Below are 15,284 nucleotides of genomic sequence, written 5' to 3' on the forward strand. Positions count from 1 at the left end.
TCTACATTAATAGAGAGAGATGTGATGACCAAACTTTTAGAACTTGAGCACACTTTATTGATCTTTGTTATTGAAGTTTCATGTTTTGTATAACATTACTAGATTTCATGCAAAGATGTGTGAGAGGTGTTGCTTGCTTGTGGAACCATAATTAGGAATGATCTTAACTTTAGGTTGTTTCTTATATATTAGCACTTGTTTATGATTTGGCTTTGGTTATCTTTATTGATCACTCCATGAGGCATTCATGTTGAATGAGGCATTAAAAGTAAATGATGATTGTTGCTCAATCTTGTTTTGCTAGAGAACAAGCAAAAGCTTAAGTTTGGGGGTTTGATTACACTAGTATTTTAGTATTTTAGTATTTTCATGCTCATTTTTAGTGCAATATTCCTTATATTTGGCTTATTCCTCGTGATTTTTGACAAAAATACTCCTAAATGCACAATTGTCTCATATGTAGGTGAAATTAAAGAAAATAAGGAATTTTAGACAATTTGGATATATTTGAAGGATTTTCGGTGGTAAAGGCTAGCAAATGCCACAACTAGTGTCATTAAGCTACTTTGCCTTTTGAAGGAGTTTTTCTTGATCCTTTTTCTTATAATTTCTTTAGCTTAATTAAACTTATTGAAACTTTATTTGTTTATTTCTCATAATTTTCATTTAGAATGACTTTCTTAGCTCAATCTTGCATTAGTACCTTTTTATTATCTTTAAATATGCTTGAAAGGTAAAATGTATTATTGAGATGGAAGTTGATTTGCAGATGATTAATTTTTAGAATTTCTTGCCAAAAATTATAATGTCAAATTGGCTCATTTTATGGCTTGAATTTTGTAGTAAACTGAATGCTTGAAAAGTATGCATGTGGTGCCAAAAGAAGATACAAAAGGGGCATACTTGTCGTAAGTGTTAAAGTGCCATGCAACAACATGCACTTTGGTGCCACTTTAGCAATTTAAAGGAGGCATTGAGGACCTGCTGACTTGGCATTTTGGAAGACTCTCATTGGCCATAATTTTGATCTTTTGGAATGCAAAAATTCAAAAGAAGAAAGCTTGGAAAAAAAGAAGAACTTAAGGGACCCAAACAAGAATGAACCAGCCATGAAAGAAGTAAGAAAAAAAGGTTGTAGAAAGCCATTCAAAATTAGATTGTTTTAGGAGATATTTAAGGGCTTGAAGCACCTCCTATTTGTCTATAAATAGGAGGGAGGTGCCATCCATTTAAGAACTTTAGCTTAGACTTTAGATTAGGATTTACATTTTTTATTTCTTTAATTTTTTGCACTTTATTTTTTTATATTTCATTTTCTTGCATTTTCTTATTTGCCAAACAACCTTTAATTTCAAGTTTTCCACTTGATTCTTGTAATTTTCATTTTCCAAAAGTGTTTTTCAGTTTTTTTAAGATTTTGGAAATGAGTTTCACAAATTTTATTGATTTCTAGCTTAATTTCTTATGATTTTTCACTGATCTCAATTTTATTTTTGAATCTGCACACTTGACCTAGTTGCAATATTTCCTTCGAAACTCAGTGATTTTGCATTTGTTTTTGCTCCAATATTTTTTCATTATTTCATACTTCATTACATTACAGCATAGTAAAATTTCAATTTCAAATTCATTCCCAGTTGTTCCAATTAATTCTTGCAAGTTACGGTTGAAATCTAGAGAAGGTGCAATCTAGCTCATGTAATCGGGCATAAGCATGATTCTTCTCTCTTTTTGATGAATTGATTGCTTCTTGCAACCTTTGATTTCTTATATTTACTTGTTATTTTGCTTATTTTCATTTTATTGCAATTTAATTCATGAATTGATGGCTGTTTGGATGAATTTTGTTGATAATGTTTTGTTTTTCTCTGTTTTGAGTAGAGCTAGAGCTGCTACTCTATTGAACTTGTTTTCTTCTATTTTGTTGTGATTTTTTTCTTAGATTTTGTAATAAACTTGTTTTTGAATCTTGTTTTAGCTCAATTTGAGTTCATTCTTTTTAGAGAATTGTAGATCAAAGTTTTCTTTCATGAATTGGTAGTTTCCAGCTTTCAAAATCAATTTTGGTTTCCAATTTCTTTTATTGAATCTTACAAATTTTCTTTAGTTTTTATCCTTTAATTTGAATTTTCATTTTGTTCCTTTAGTGTTCTTCCAATTGACAGCTCATAATCATTTGATCTTGCATGATTTAGAGTTAAAAATCCATCATGAAGTCACAGTTCCAAATTTTTTTTGCATTTGGTTACAACTTTTCATTTAAACCTCGCAATTTTATTTCAAAATTTGTTCTTCAAATTTTTTTTTACTTATTTCTTTACTTGATCTTGCAATTTTAAGTGTGAATCCATGTAGTTTATTGCCAATTAGATCTCATTTTATTTGTTAAGTTACGGTTTATCTAGATTAGCTTAGTATTTTTGAGTTTGCAAGGTTAGTTGCGTACTGCATTTTCATCACTTCAATTTCAATTCAATCTTGATTTTACTTTGATTTAGCTACTATATTCTACATTTTTTAGCATGCATTTTACCTATTGTTCTTGTTCATTTGTTCATTTACTTAGTATTACATTTTTCATGCTTTATTTTCTTTTATTTTCATTGTTAGATTTTATGTTCATTTGGTGATTCGAGCCAACTATAGAAGGGTATAAGGTGATAATAGATACTTAGCCTAGGAATTTATTTACCTAATCTATTTGGGACAATATCTTAACTAAGGAGTCACTATTATTACTTGTACAGCTTGTGCACTTGTAGATTAACCCAATTAATATTGGTGAAAAAAATTCAAGTCTGACCCCAACAATTTGAACAACTAAATCTAGAACTATCTTGTAAAATGCCTATCTTGATCACTAACAATGGTTTGTGGTGCTCCTTGTACTGCAGCATCTTCTTCAAGAAAAAATAGGCTGCCTCATTAGTGGAGGCATTCTTTGGTTGCTGGAATGAAAGTCCTATACTTTAAAAATCTATCCACCATTACTATAATGCTCCCAAACCCTTGAACCTTGGGTAGACTGACTATGAAATCTAGTAAGATGCTCTATTATGGGCATTCTAGTATGGGTAATGGCTTTAAGAGATCGATTGTTGGCTTAAACTCCACTTTGTCTTGCTAGCACAAAAGATAAGTCTTCACATAAGCCTTCATGGCATCTCACATGTGAGGCTAGTAATAGTGATCCTTCAGCAAAGCTAAAGTGTGGTGCACGTTTTGGTGTCCAGCCCACCTAGAATCATAGCATTCTTGTATAACTTCCCTGTGAAGCTTTCAATGCTGTGATACAAACAACTTGTTGCCTTTGGTGTAAAATAGATCGTCTTATAGCCAAAACCTTTTGATCTTACCTTGTTTATCATATTCGATAAAAGTCTTTACTGTAAAATCATAGGATAACCTTTCTTTGATGCATGGCAGCAAAGTTCCTTCAGGTTGGTTGATGGTAGCAAAGTTCACCTTTTTGCTAAGGGCATTATCCACTATGTTAGCTTTCTAAGCTTTGACTCTATACTGAAATTGCACTTTCCAAGGAAATCTTGCAAAAGAGCTTGTTTAAAGGACAATTTCTTTTGTGTTTGGAAGTAACTTGTAGCAACATTGTTAGTTTTGACCATGAATCCCAACAATTAGTACCACCATGTGAGCAAGCAATGCAACATTATTGTCATTTCCTTCTCTTATATCATGTATCTATGCTCAATTTTATTGAGCTTCTAACTATCAAATGCAATCAAGTGTCTATTTTGCATCAACACACCACCAATAGCAAAGTCTGCTATATTCGTATACACCTTATGTAGTTTGGCGTAATTCAGCAAGGCTAGCTCAAGCTCCTTAATCACTGATGCTTCAGCTGATCAAAGGCTTGCTAGCAGCCACATTCTTTCTTTCTTTCTTGAACATATCAATTAATGGTATAGGGAGGGTCGAATAGCCTTTAATGAAATGCCTTAGTAGTTTACCAACCCAAAGAACGATTTTAGCTCTATGACCTTGGTTGGCAGTTCTTGATCGAGAATATCACGAACCGTGCTTCCATTCATGCTGATCTTGCCACCTCCCATTATGTGGCTTATAAACAATTCCTTTCGCTAGGAAAATGAGTACTTCTCCTTTTTAAAAAATAGTTTATTCTCTTGTAAAACTTGGAACACTTGCCTCAAGTTGTTCACATGCTCTTTCAATGACCAATTATAGATTACTGTATCATTAAGATAAACCACAACAAAATAATCAAGGAATGGTCATAATACTTTGTTCATGAGAGTAGAAAATGTTGCTAGTGCATCGATGAGTCCAAGTAGCATAACCAAGAGCTCGTACGAGCTATAATGGGTAACATAAGCGATCTTAGGCTAATCTCTCTTAGTGATCTTTATTTGGTAGTACATTAACTTTTAAACACCTAAATTTGTTCGAGCAAAATTTGACCAGTTGTGAAGTTCTTAAAACATGACTCGTTCAAATCCAACATTTCTTTAATTTTGACAAGTTTTCAAAATAGAATTTAAAGCCAATTTGACCTAAATGCCTTAAGATTAAACTTGGTCAAACCTAGTTAAACAAAGTCAAACATAGTCAAAATTGACCAAATTAATAAAACTCATTAAACTCGGGTAAATTTTCAAAATTCATAACCAAATGGGATTAATAAGGCTTGGAATTGAAATTGGTGATTTTAACAAACTGAAAACCTTAATTGCACTTTAGAAAAATTAAAATTATTGAAATGTTTTTTAGGGGTATTTTGTAATTTAACCTTTTCAAAGTTTGATTTTTATTAAACCTTCCAAATCACATTTAAATAATATTTTATGATTTTTTATGTATTGAAAACCCTAATCACATTTCAAGAGGTGTGAAATTACTAAAGTACCCTTAGGGATATTTTCATAAATTAACCTTTTCGATGTTGGTTTTTTGCGAAAAGCTCCAATCTTGATTTTATATTATTTATTGATTTTTGATGCATTAAAAACCTTGATCACACCTTGAAAGGTATGAAATTACTAAAATACCATTAAATGATATTTTTGTAATTTGACATTCCTAGGTCAATTTTTTGCAAAACACTTAAATCGTATTTTCATACTATTTTATAATTTTTGGTGCATTAGAAACCGCAATTGCACCTTAAAAAATATGAAATTACTAAAATGTCCTTAAGAGATATTTTTGTAATTAAAGCTTCTTGAGGTCAGTTTTGCACCACTGTGTAAAATGAACAATTTGCCATTTTGAAAATTTGTCTTTTTATGCAATTTTCTTAGAACATCGTATCCCTTCTTTATTTTTGTGGTTTTAAAACACTAAAACTCTTAAAATAATATAAAATTATGGTATGGAAATTTGCACTTAGAACCTTATTTTGTGCTAGATTCATCATGAACAATTGATTTTTCATAAGCCTTGATCCAAGGGTGAAAGGTGATTAATTGATTAATAAACAAGGGAGAAATAGTAGCCTTTAAATGGATTTTTTTTATCAAAGGGCTATTATACAATTTTATGGGATATAAATTCATTATTTAGGGTTGGGAATAAGGGAGGAGGCAGCCAAAACAGTGGGGTGAAAGGGAGAAAAAAGAAAAAATAGAAAAATTTGGGAAAGCTTTGTGGAAGTATAATTTCTACAATTTCTTCATTGCATTTCATACCATTTCATATTGTTTATCCTTTAATTTTTTTATTTTTTGTGAGAAAACAACTTGCTCCATAGTTGTTTGCCTCTATAATTCCAAGCTTGGTCCAAAACTTAACCAACTAATTCATAGTTTGGATTGAAGCAAAAAAATCAAGGTACAAAAAAATCCACCATGAATGCACATTTAGAGGTTAGGCCAAGCTTGTGATCCTCTATAACCGAAGCTCTTTTGAGTTATCTTGAATGTTTTCCTTCTTTTAAATAATTTGCTTGGATGTTTTGAGTGATATACTATATATAATTTGCATGTTGTTGATTATTTTAGTAACTTGTATGATGTGTTTGGCTTATATTTAAGTTTTTATGATTTCCTCTTTAGATTGTTTATTACATGTTTGATGAAATTTCTTTTATAATAAAAAAATGTTTCCATATGATAGTTTTATAGATGTTTGATATATGTTTTATCTAAATAAAATGTTGCATGTTTGTGGAGAACCAAAATGGAGCATTCGGTCAAGCTTCCCCATTCTTAGCTGAACCTTCCACTTCTTCTTGATGGCTAAATATTGCTCATGCTATGCTTATTTGCTTGTGCTTTTGATTTATTCATTATGTTTTTTGTGAGTTTGATGAAATCTTCAATGAATAAAAATGATGAATTAGTAAACTTTTTGGTGATTTTGTGTTGTTGGTATGTTTGATTCAAAACAAAAAAGAAAATGGTGAAGACATATCTTGAAGTTTTTGGCTAACAAATTCTCTCATAAAATGACTTGGCCAAACCTTATTTGGTTTATAAAACCTTTGTGTTTGATCCATTTTGATCATATTGTTGCATGCATGTTTAGTTTGTAATATATTTATAAATATGTCTAAGTTTGTAATATGTTTGTTTTCATACATATTCCATGCATTAAAGTTTGCATTTTTATTAATGACATTTGTTGTTATTTTATCACATGCACTTCTCATGAAACCTTAAATCCTAAACGCAAGCCTAAACCTTAAACTAACACTTGATTCCATTCATGTATTTGCATCTTATTTCACTGTCATTGCATGCATTCTTAAATTTTCATGCATTTGTACTTTGTCATTCATATTTAATTATCATGCATTCCTCATACATTATTATTATGTTCATGCATATTGTGCTTATATTTTATACAATGAGGTTTTATAAAAAAACGTTTTAAAAATAAGATAATATCTCAAATAAAAAAAACTTTTGAGAAATTGACCTAAATATAATGAGACTCTCAATGGTTATTATTTATCCGATATGTTATCTTAGTTTTGTGGGGGTAATTTGAGAACTCCTATGTTAAAGATATTTTTAAAGGTTTACCTAAATATAGGAGAGTGAAAGAAATGTCTTCATATTTAAGATTTTTTCATCTTGATTCAAAAATAAATTATTTTACTTTTCAAAAAAATTAAAAATAATTTGCTTTTAAAAGAAAAATAAAAAATTCAGCTTTTGGAATAAACAAATGAAAGAAAAGAATTAAATTATAAACATTAGAGTGGGACCATATTTACCAAAATCTAAAGATAATATGCAATTAATTGGTACCATCTTCAATGAGTGTTGTGGGAGTACTAATCTTTCTCCATGTATAACCGACTCTCGAACCCAACTTTAATTTTTGCAAACCGTAAAATATTCTTTTAGTCAGTTTTAAACTCGTTTTAAATATTTTATTAAAAGAACAAACTTTTTAGAGGCCAATCATACCCATAATATGCAATTAATTGGTATCGTCTTCGATGAGTGCTACAAAGGTACTAATCCTTCTTTATGTATAACTGACTCTCAAACCCAACTCTAATTTTTACAGACCGTAAAATATTCTTTTAGTAAATTTTAAATTTGTTTTAAATATTTTAATAAAAGAACAAAATTTTTGGGGGACCAATCTACCCTAAAAAAGATTAGTGACGACTCATTATTTTGGTTTTTATTGAAAATGCTTTTTAGCCTTGGCGTTTTTTCATTCCTTAAGTTTGGCAATTGGGTTCCTAGACCTGCATGTTGCGATAGGACTACAAATCCAACTTGGTGAAGCACCTTGTGCCATAAAGCTAGTTGAGCAAATCAACAATAAGTGGGATTGGGTAATTGTTCTTCATGGTCAACTTGTTAAGTGCCCAATAGTTGATACACAATCGCAATGACCCATCATGCTTGCTTTGGAACAAAAATGGGGCCTCTTAAAAGGCTTTGGATGGCTTGATGTAGCTAGCATCAATCAGCTCCTTGAGTTTTCTCTGCAATTCTTCCAACTCTAAATGTGGCATTTAGTAAGGTGCCTTGGCTAGGGGTTTGGCAGTGGACACCAGCTTATCTTACAATCCACCTCAAAATGGCTAGTGGATTTGTTTTTAGTGATTTCACCAATGAAGCCATTTAAAGGTTCGACCAAGCATTGATTGATGTGGCCAAACCTCTTTTTGGTTCCCCTTGATGATCTTCTTACTTCTAAATAATGTTTATGATGATTAGATGATTAGTTTACTTGTATTTTGCATGAATCTTGATTAGCTAATGTTGTATGTTTGGTGTTTGGTTAATGTTCTTGTTTTTATGATTTCTTTATTATTTTAGTTTGTTACATGTTTGATGAAATTCCTCTTGTAATTAAAATTCTTCTATATGATGAATACCTTGATGTTTAATGAATGTTTGAGTTGAATGAAGTGAAAACATGGTTGTGGGAGGCCTTAGAGAGGTTCGTCCAAGCCAATCCCATGCTTGGCCAAAACCTCTAAGTTTGTTCATGGCTGAATGTTGGTTCATTCATCCTTGCTTGCTTGTGTTCTTGCATGATTCCTCAAGTTTCTAATGTGTTAGATTAAATTTTCCATGAATAAAATGTTAGTTTAGTAGGTTGTTTGGTAATTTTATGTTTATTTGCTTAAATTTCAAAAGAAAAGAAAATGGTGAAACATCGTCTTGAAAGTTTAAAAAATTTTAGTGTTCAATCCATTTACATCATGTTTTCACATGCACATTTAGTTTGCAATATAGTTTTTAAAATGCCTAGACTTGTAATTATTTTGTTCTTTATTCATGCATTATTATTTACCCTTTTACCAATGGCATTTTCATTAATTGTTTTTATCACATGCATTTCTTATGAAATCACCTTCCAAACCCTAAACCACCTATGAAACCAAAAACCACCCATGAAACCTTAAACCACCCATGAAACCTTAAACCACTCATGAAACCTCAAATCACCCCACAAACCCTAAACCACCCACCAAACCTTAAACCACCCCTGAAATCCTAAACCGCAAACCTTAACCCTAAATCTTAAACCCTAAACACAAATCCCATACGTTAACCTTAAACCAAACCCATAAACCCTTACCTAGACCCATACTAACCTTAAACCCTAAGCCAAACCCCAAACCCTAACCCAAACCCCAAATTAATCCAAACCCTAAATCAAACCCCAAACCTTAACCTAGACCCTAAACCTATGCCAAACCCTAAAAACATGAACTAATCGAAACCCAAAAACCAACCCTTGATCCCATTCATACATTTCATTTCAATTTGTTGTTACATGCATTCTTAAATTATCATGCATTTATACTTTATCATTCATAATCAAGCATCATACATTCATATTATTATTATGTTTGTGCATACATGCATTGGTTTTATGGATAAAGTTTTTCAAAGAAAATATTTTTAAATAAAATGAAATCTTAAGTAAAACGTAGCCTTCAAGATCTAGCCTAAATGTAGAAAGACTCTCGATGGCTATCATTTATGCGAGCTGTTATCTTGATTTATGAGGCAATCTGAAAACCCCAAACCAACCATTTCAGTTTTCTTTGATTTCTATAATTTTTCAAAAAGGAATAACATTTTCTATGGTTGTTTTCCTCCATAGCTTCAAGTTTCACTGAAAAATTCAACCAACTAATCAATAATTTATCTTCGAAACAAAAAAGATCAAGAAATAAAAAATTCCACCACTAAATCCCTTTTGCATCAAATGGCTAACACTACAAGAAAATTGTCATATACTAATGCTAAAAAAATCCATCGATAAAACCTAAAATTCCATTAGTATAACACAATAAACCCTATATCGATGGTCCAATTATGTATTTCGATGAATTTTTAACTGTCAGTATAACCTTTGTCAATATAGACCTATTTTAATAGTTTTTTAAACTATTAGAATAGGTAGTAAAGACATACCAATAGTTTTGGTCGTCAGTAATTGTATAACCATTGGTATAGCATGCGTTGTATGTTCCACCTTTATACCTTTTACTAGCCATTGACGTTCATTGGTATAGACATGTAAACGAGTTGTTCGACATATCATTTACGAACAGTCAATGACCGTCAGTATGACTTTATGTGTTTTTACCTATATCGACAATATATCTGACATTATATTTTTTATCGACAATAAATGCTCATCACTATAACCTTGTGTTTTTACCTATACCAATGATCAATCATACACTCTATTTTACTAATGATTGATAGCTGCCAATATATTTTACAACATTATATTTTTAATTATTAATATTAATTTATTTATAATTCTAATATGATATAATTTCATATAAATTAAAAATATACAATAAAATACAAGATATTTAATAACATTTGAAATAAAATTACAAAAAAAATTATTTTATAATCCACAAACTAAGAATTAGTCAAGAACTAAAGTTATTGTACCAAATATAAATAAAAACAAACATCATTGAATGTCTACAAGCATAACACTTGAAGAAATAAACAACTAGCCAAAGTAAATTGTTATATCCTAGGTTTCTCTAGAGCAACATCTTTATAAAATAAAAAAGCATAATTAGATAATTAAATTAAGAATAAAAAGAATTAGAGTAATTCTAAATATAATTTGTATGAAACATTGAATATCGAAAAGATTTGTAATGTGAAGATTATTAAACGACATTTATGTAATTTTTACATGTTTGAATCGATATTTATAAACCCATTATTTGACCAACAAACTCAAAGCAATATACATCCCCAAAATAAAACCCAGTGATCTAGCACTTCTCTCAAAACAAAGTTCTACACAATACAAAAGGGCACCCAAAACATTTGTCATTATTGAGGACATTAGTAAATGGACTCTTTGAAAAGAATGAAGGACGTGGCACACCTTGAACCAGTGGTTCTCCAACAAATGCCAGGATTATTTATAAACTCAAAAACCCTTTTGAAAGATGAAACACACATTATGATTTTGAGATAAGGTAAGAAATTATGGCTCAACTTGTTTTATTTGTCAAACAAAAGCTAGAAGTTTCATAATAATTTGTATTAAAAATGGCATTCAGAAATAATATTAGAACAGTAACGCTATACATGAAATGCATCAAGGAATCATATGCCATTGGAAAAAGTACCATTTGGCCTCCTTGTTTGAGATAGAAACCTCAAGTTCATCTAGACAAAATTCCACCACCTATATTTTGTTTCTTTATTCTGCATGTGCAAGACTATCAAACTTTTTGGTATAAAATGTTTTAATGGTTTAAACCTATAAAATTTGTAAGTCATTTACAACCATATTGGAATGGTGCCTTGTTGGATAGAACAAGTTGTTACTTGTTGAAGTCTTGAAGACACAATAGAAATGAAGAAAGCACAAACTACAAAATGAATTTCCATCTAATGAGTATTTTGCAGCAGATATTTAGAAGAAGATGAGTACAAGACACCAAAATATATACTGTGCCATTCTAAAAAAAGAATGGATTTTAAATCACCATTAAAATGTTCTTTTTGGTTATTTGAAAGATTTTTTGATTCTAAGAATGAAAGTTAAGACTTGAGCTCACCTGTTCAAATGAAAACATGCTTTCAATGAAGTTTGCCATTTGAGCTTCATTGTTTTGCTGCTCTACCTGTTATTCATTAAGAATAAAGTACAAACCATAAGTAATAAAAACAGTAGATTAGTTGTAGACGAAACATCCTAATAAACAACTATGACTTAAAGTTTCTAAAGAGGTAGAGGTGCTCATTCTTATAGTAGTTTGCTTTCAAGATTCTATAGATCATTGGGTAAAAAAGTATTATATTGTGCAGGTTCAAAAGCTTCTCGTTTGTCAATGTCTCCACGGACAATGCTAATTTGATACCTGGACTTAAAGAAAATCATGGCAAAAATTAATAAAACCAATTGAAGAACAGAAACAATATTAAACAAACTCTATATTAATATAGATCACCAAAATTATAGGACATACCAAAGAAAATAATGTCAAGTATAAAGCCATTATCATGCTTTTGAAAGCTAAATACAGATGTGGTTAAAAAAAGAAGTAATCGAAGCAAACAGGTAAAAACTTGATTTAAAATTGTGGTGAAGTCGTAGGCTAGACTTTGAGCTCCAGGAATAGAAAAGGCAAGAAAATCAAACCCACTGATTGATTCTGTATAGCTACTGAATTTGGTGATGCCAACAATTGTTGCGATGCTTAATAGGCAGTGGAGAAGGAATTATAAGACCGTTTAATAGATTATCAACCACCATTAGCCCACCATGGACTGGTTCAGTACCACACGATACCCGGTCCCTGAGGCCGAATGGCGGGACCAATACCACTTAGCAATAATAATTATTGACTTCCAATTGCACCTACCAACGAAATTATCACACTCTTTGAGTCATTTTTCAATAATGCCATGTGCTTTCCTCCATTTGCATCGTAAAAGGTCACACTCTCAGCTTTTGGTCTCAATCAAATTACCGTAACAATATATTTTATTTGAATGGAAAAGAAGAAAATTAATGAATCGTGAACTCCATACCAAGTCTAGAACATGGATACTGAAATTTTATTGGCAATTCGAAAATAAGAGCGTGCGATTGTGTTAAATTTTTATTTGTAAATTTCTAAGTTATCCAATCTTTGGAAAAGTTAAAAGCATCAAAACGTTGCTTAAGTTTAAAATTTAAACTTTGTCATAATAGAGTTTAGTTTACTCTTCCTCCACGTATGTTCTAATTGTAAAACTCAACAATAATCGTTCATATACATCCAATCCTATATAAAATAGGTAAATAAAAATGAAAATAGACATTTTAGAAAACCTGATATTCCGTTCGCTTCTCCACATGTTCTATTTCTTCTTCACTAGATTCCTTGAAAAATCTGATTACAACAAGATTAAATATTCATCATGTCGTATAGTTACAAAAATGAAGAAAATTTGGACAGGTTCTTGTCTCTGTATTCTTACTTGACTAAACCCTTGATATCAATGTTGTCTCTGCTGAGGCAATTAGCATACAAAGAGTGGTAGACAAAGGACACAACATATTCCAACTAACACAAAATAACCCCAATAAATAAAGAACAAAATCTGAAGCGAAAAATGGGACGTAATAAATAAACAACACAAAGATTACTACAAAAGGGATAGAAAGGAGAACGAGAACTGCCACTCACTTAGTTTGCTCATTGATTGCTGATTCACAGTCATCTGTGTATTTTGTCGAAGTGAAACCTAATGAACGACTAGAATATCAAATCTCTTTCTTGACTTATTCAAATGAATGAAACACTACCCCTGCATTAGTATAAAATAACTGCATTTTTAAATTTTCAAATCAATATGCTTTCTCTTTTCTTTCTCTTTTTCCAAAAGCCTAAAATTTCAAATCAGAGCAACATTTTTAGTTGAGATTAAAACTGAAATCAAGAACATAACATTCTTAGTAAATGAAAGTTTAAATCAGGAAAATAAGTTGGAGTAACACTTCAGGAGCTACATAATATGGAATTTTAACCGTCGCTTTCGGTTGAGTCTTTCAATTTTCCTTTGAACAGCACTTGAATTTTCGGTGAGTCCTCCTACCTTTCTTTTTGTTGCCGACAATAGTTTGTGAAATTGAAAGATATAGAGAAAAATGGCAGCAACAGAAAAGGATTTGCAGAGGACTGTCATGGCTAAGTTGAACGAAAGGGAAAAGAGTATGAAGAGGATTGTGGGTTAAGTGGCAGCAACAATTTAGGGTTATAATAATAAGAGACCACATGTACAAATATCTTAACTTTTACCAATGGGTTAAATATGAGACTGTCGCTATAAGATAACACCATATAAATTTCTTTGTGTATATTGCGATTAAATACAACCGTGAGGATATCTTACAATTATACTAACAATCAATTACTTTCTTTGGTATAAACATCTTTTTTACTAATGGATTTTAAATGTCAGTATTTGTAATAGTCACTATAACACTTTTTATTATTAGTTTTAATTTAAAAATAAAAATTAAAAAAAGTCCCACCATCCAAAAAAGGCACGTAATTTTTATTATTATTTGAACTTATACTGACAGTTACAATATTATTTGTCAGTATATTTATATTGATAGATATTTATATATTGTCAAAAATAACCAATCTATACCAACGGATGAATGAGGTGTTAGTATAGTACTATTTATACTAACAATAACAAAAATTCATCAATATAGATCCTTTTCATTTATGTAATTTGACCTTCAATAAAACTAAGTATTAGAATATGCAAAATTTGTTGTAATGTGCCACAACATAACCTTTTTATTGAGGTGTGATCGACCATCAGTCCTATCTTTTGGTCTATGAATTCGACATTAGGTTTGAGAGTACGATTACGTGTAGAAAAGATTATAACAGCTTCACAATGCCCATATGAAGACAATACCAATTAATTTTATATGATCTTAAATCGGTCTCGTTTAGATAGTCTTTTACTTTTTACTTTATTTTTTTTTATTTTTTATTTTTATTGTTTGAATTTTTATTATTTGAATATTGAAAATTTTCTAAATTATTTCTGACACTTTGGTATAACTTAAGAAATTTTCTCACTTCAAGAGTATTCAAACAAATCACTTATTTTGTTAAAGAGACTCCATCATCGAACTTATTTTAATATTTTGAAAGTAAAGTAGATTAGAATTTCTGTATGCAAAAATTTATGGCATGATTTTTAAAAATTTGGAGGAAAATCACTTGTGATTCCCTCTTAATTTTATCATTGAAGAAAATTTTAATCTACTTTATAAAATTTGTTTATTACTTATTTTATTATTAAAGTAAAAAATTTATTGGTTAAATTTTCAAAATATTTCCATCACTTTTGAAATATTTTGGGAAAAATACTTTGCCTAAGAAATTTTGATAAAGTCACCATTCACGACTTTTATTCTTGTAAAATTTTACTTATATTGAGTTTTCTTACATTTTATTAATTTTATTGAAAAGATTTTCAAAAATCTTATTAACACTTTTGGCAAAATTTTGAAAAATATCTTTTTAAAAATCACCACTTGTGATTTTATTATTATTGTTATTTTTTTATGTTTGAAAATTTCTAAAATATTTTCAATATTTTTAGAATGTTTTAAAAAAAAAATTTGGCATGAATATTTTTAATAAAATCATCACTTGTGAATTTATTGTTATTAATAATTTTTTTATACTTCAAAAATTCTAAAATATTTCTAACACTTTTAAATATTTTAGAAAATTTCTTTGTGTGAATATTTTTAATAAAATCACAACTAGTGACTTCGTTATTTTATTATTTATTATTTTTTTATATTTTTCT

This window comes from Durio zibethinus, chromosome 24 (assembly GCF_047325235.1).
Source record: "Durio zibethinus cultivar Kanyao isolate XHJ-2024 chromosome 24, ASM4732523v1, whole genome shotgun sequence".
Taxonomy (NCBI): domain Eukaryota; kingdom Viridiplantae; phylum Streptophyta; class Magnoliopsida; order Malvales; family Malvaceae; genus Durio; species Durio zibethinus.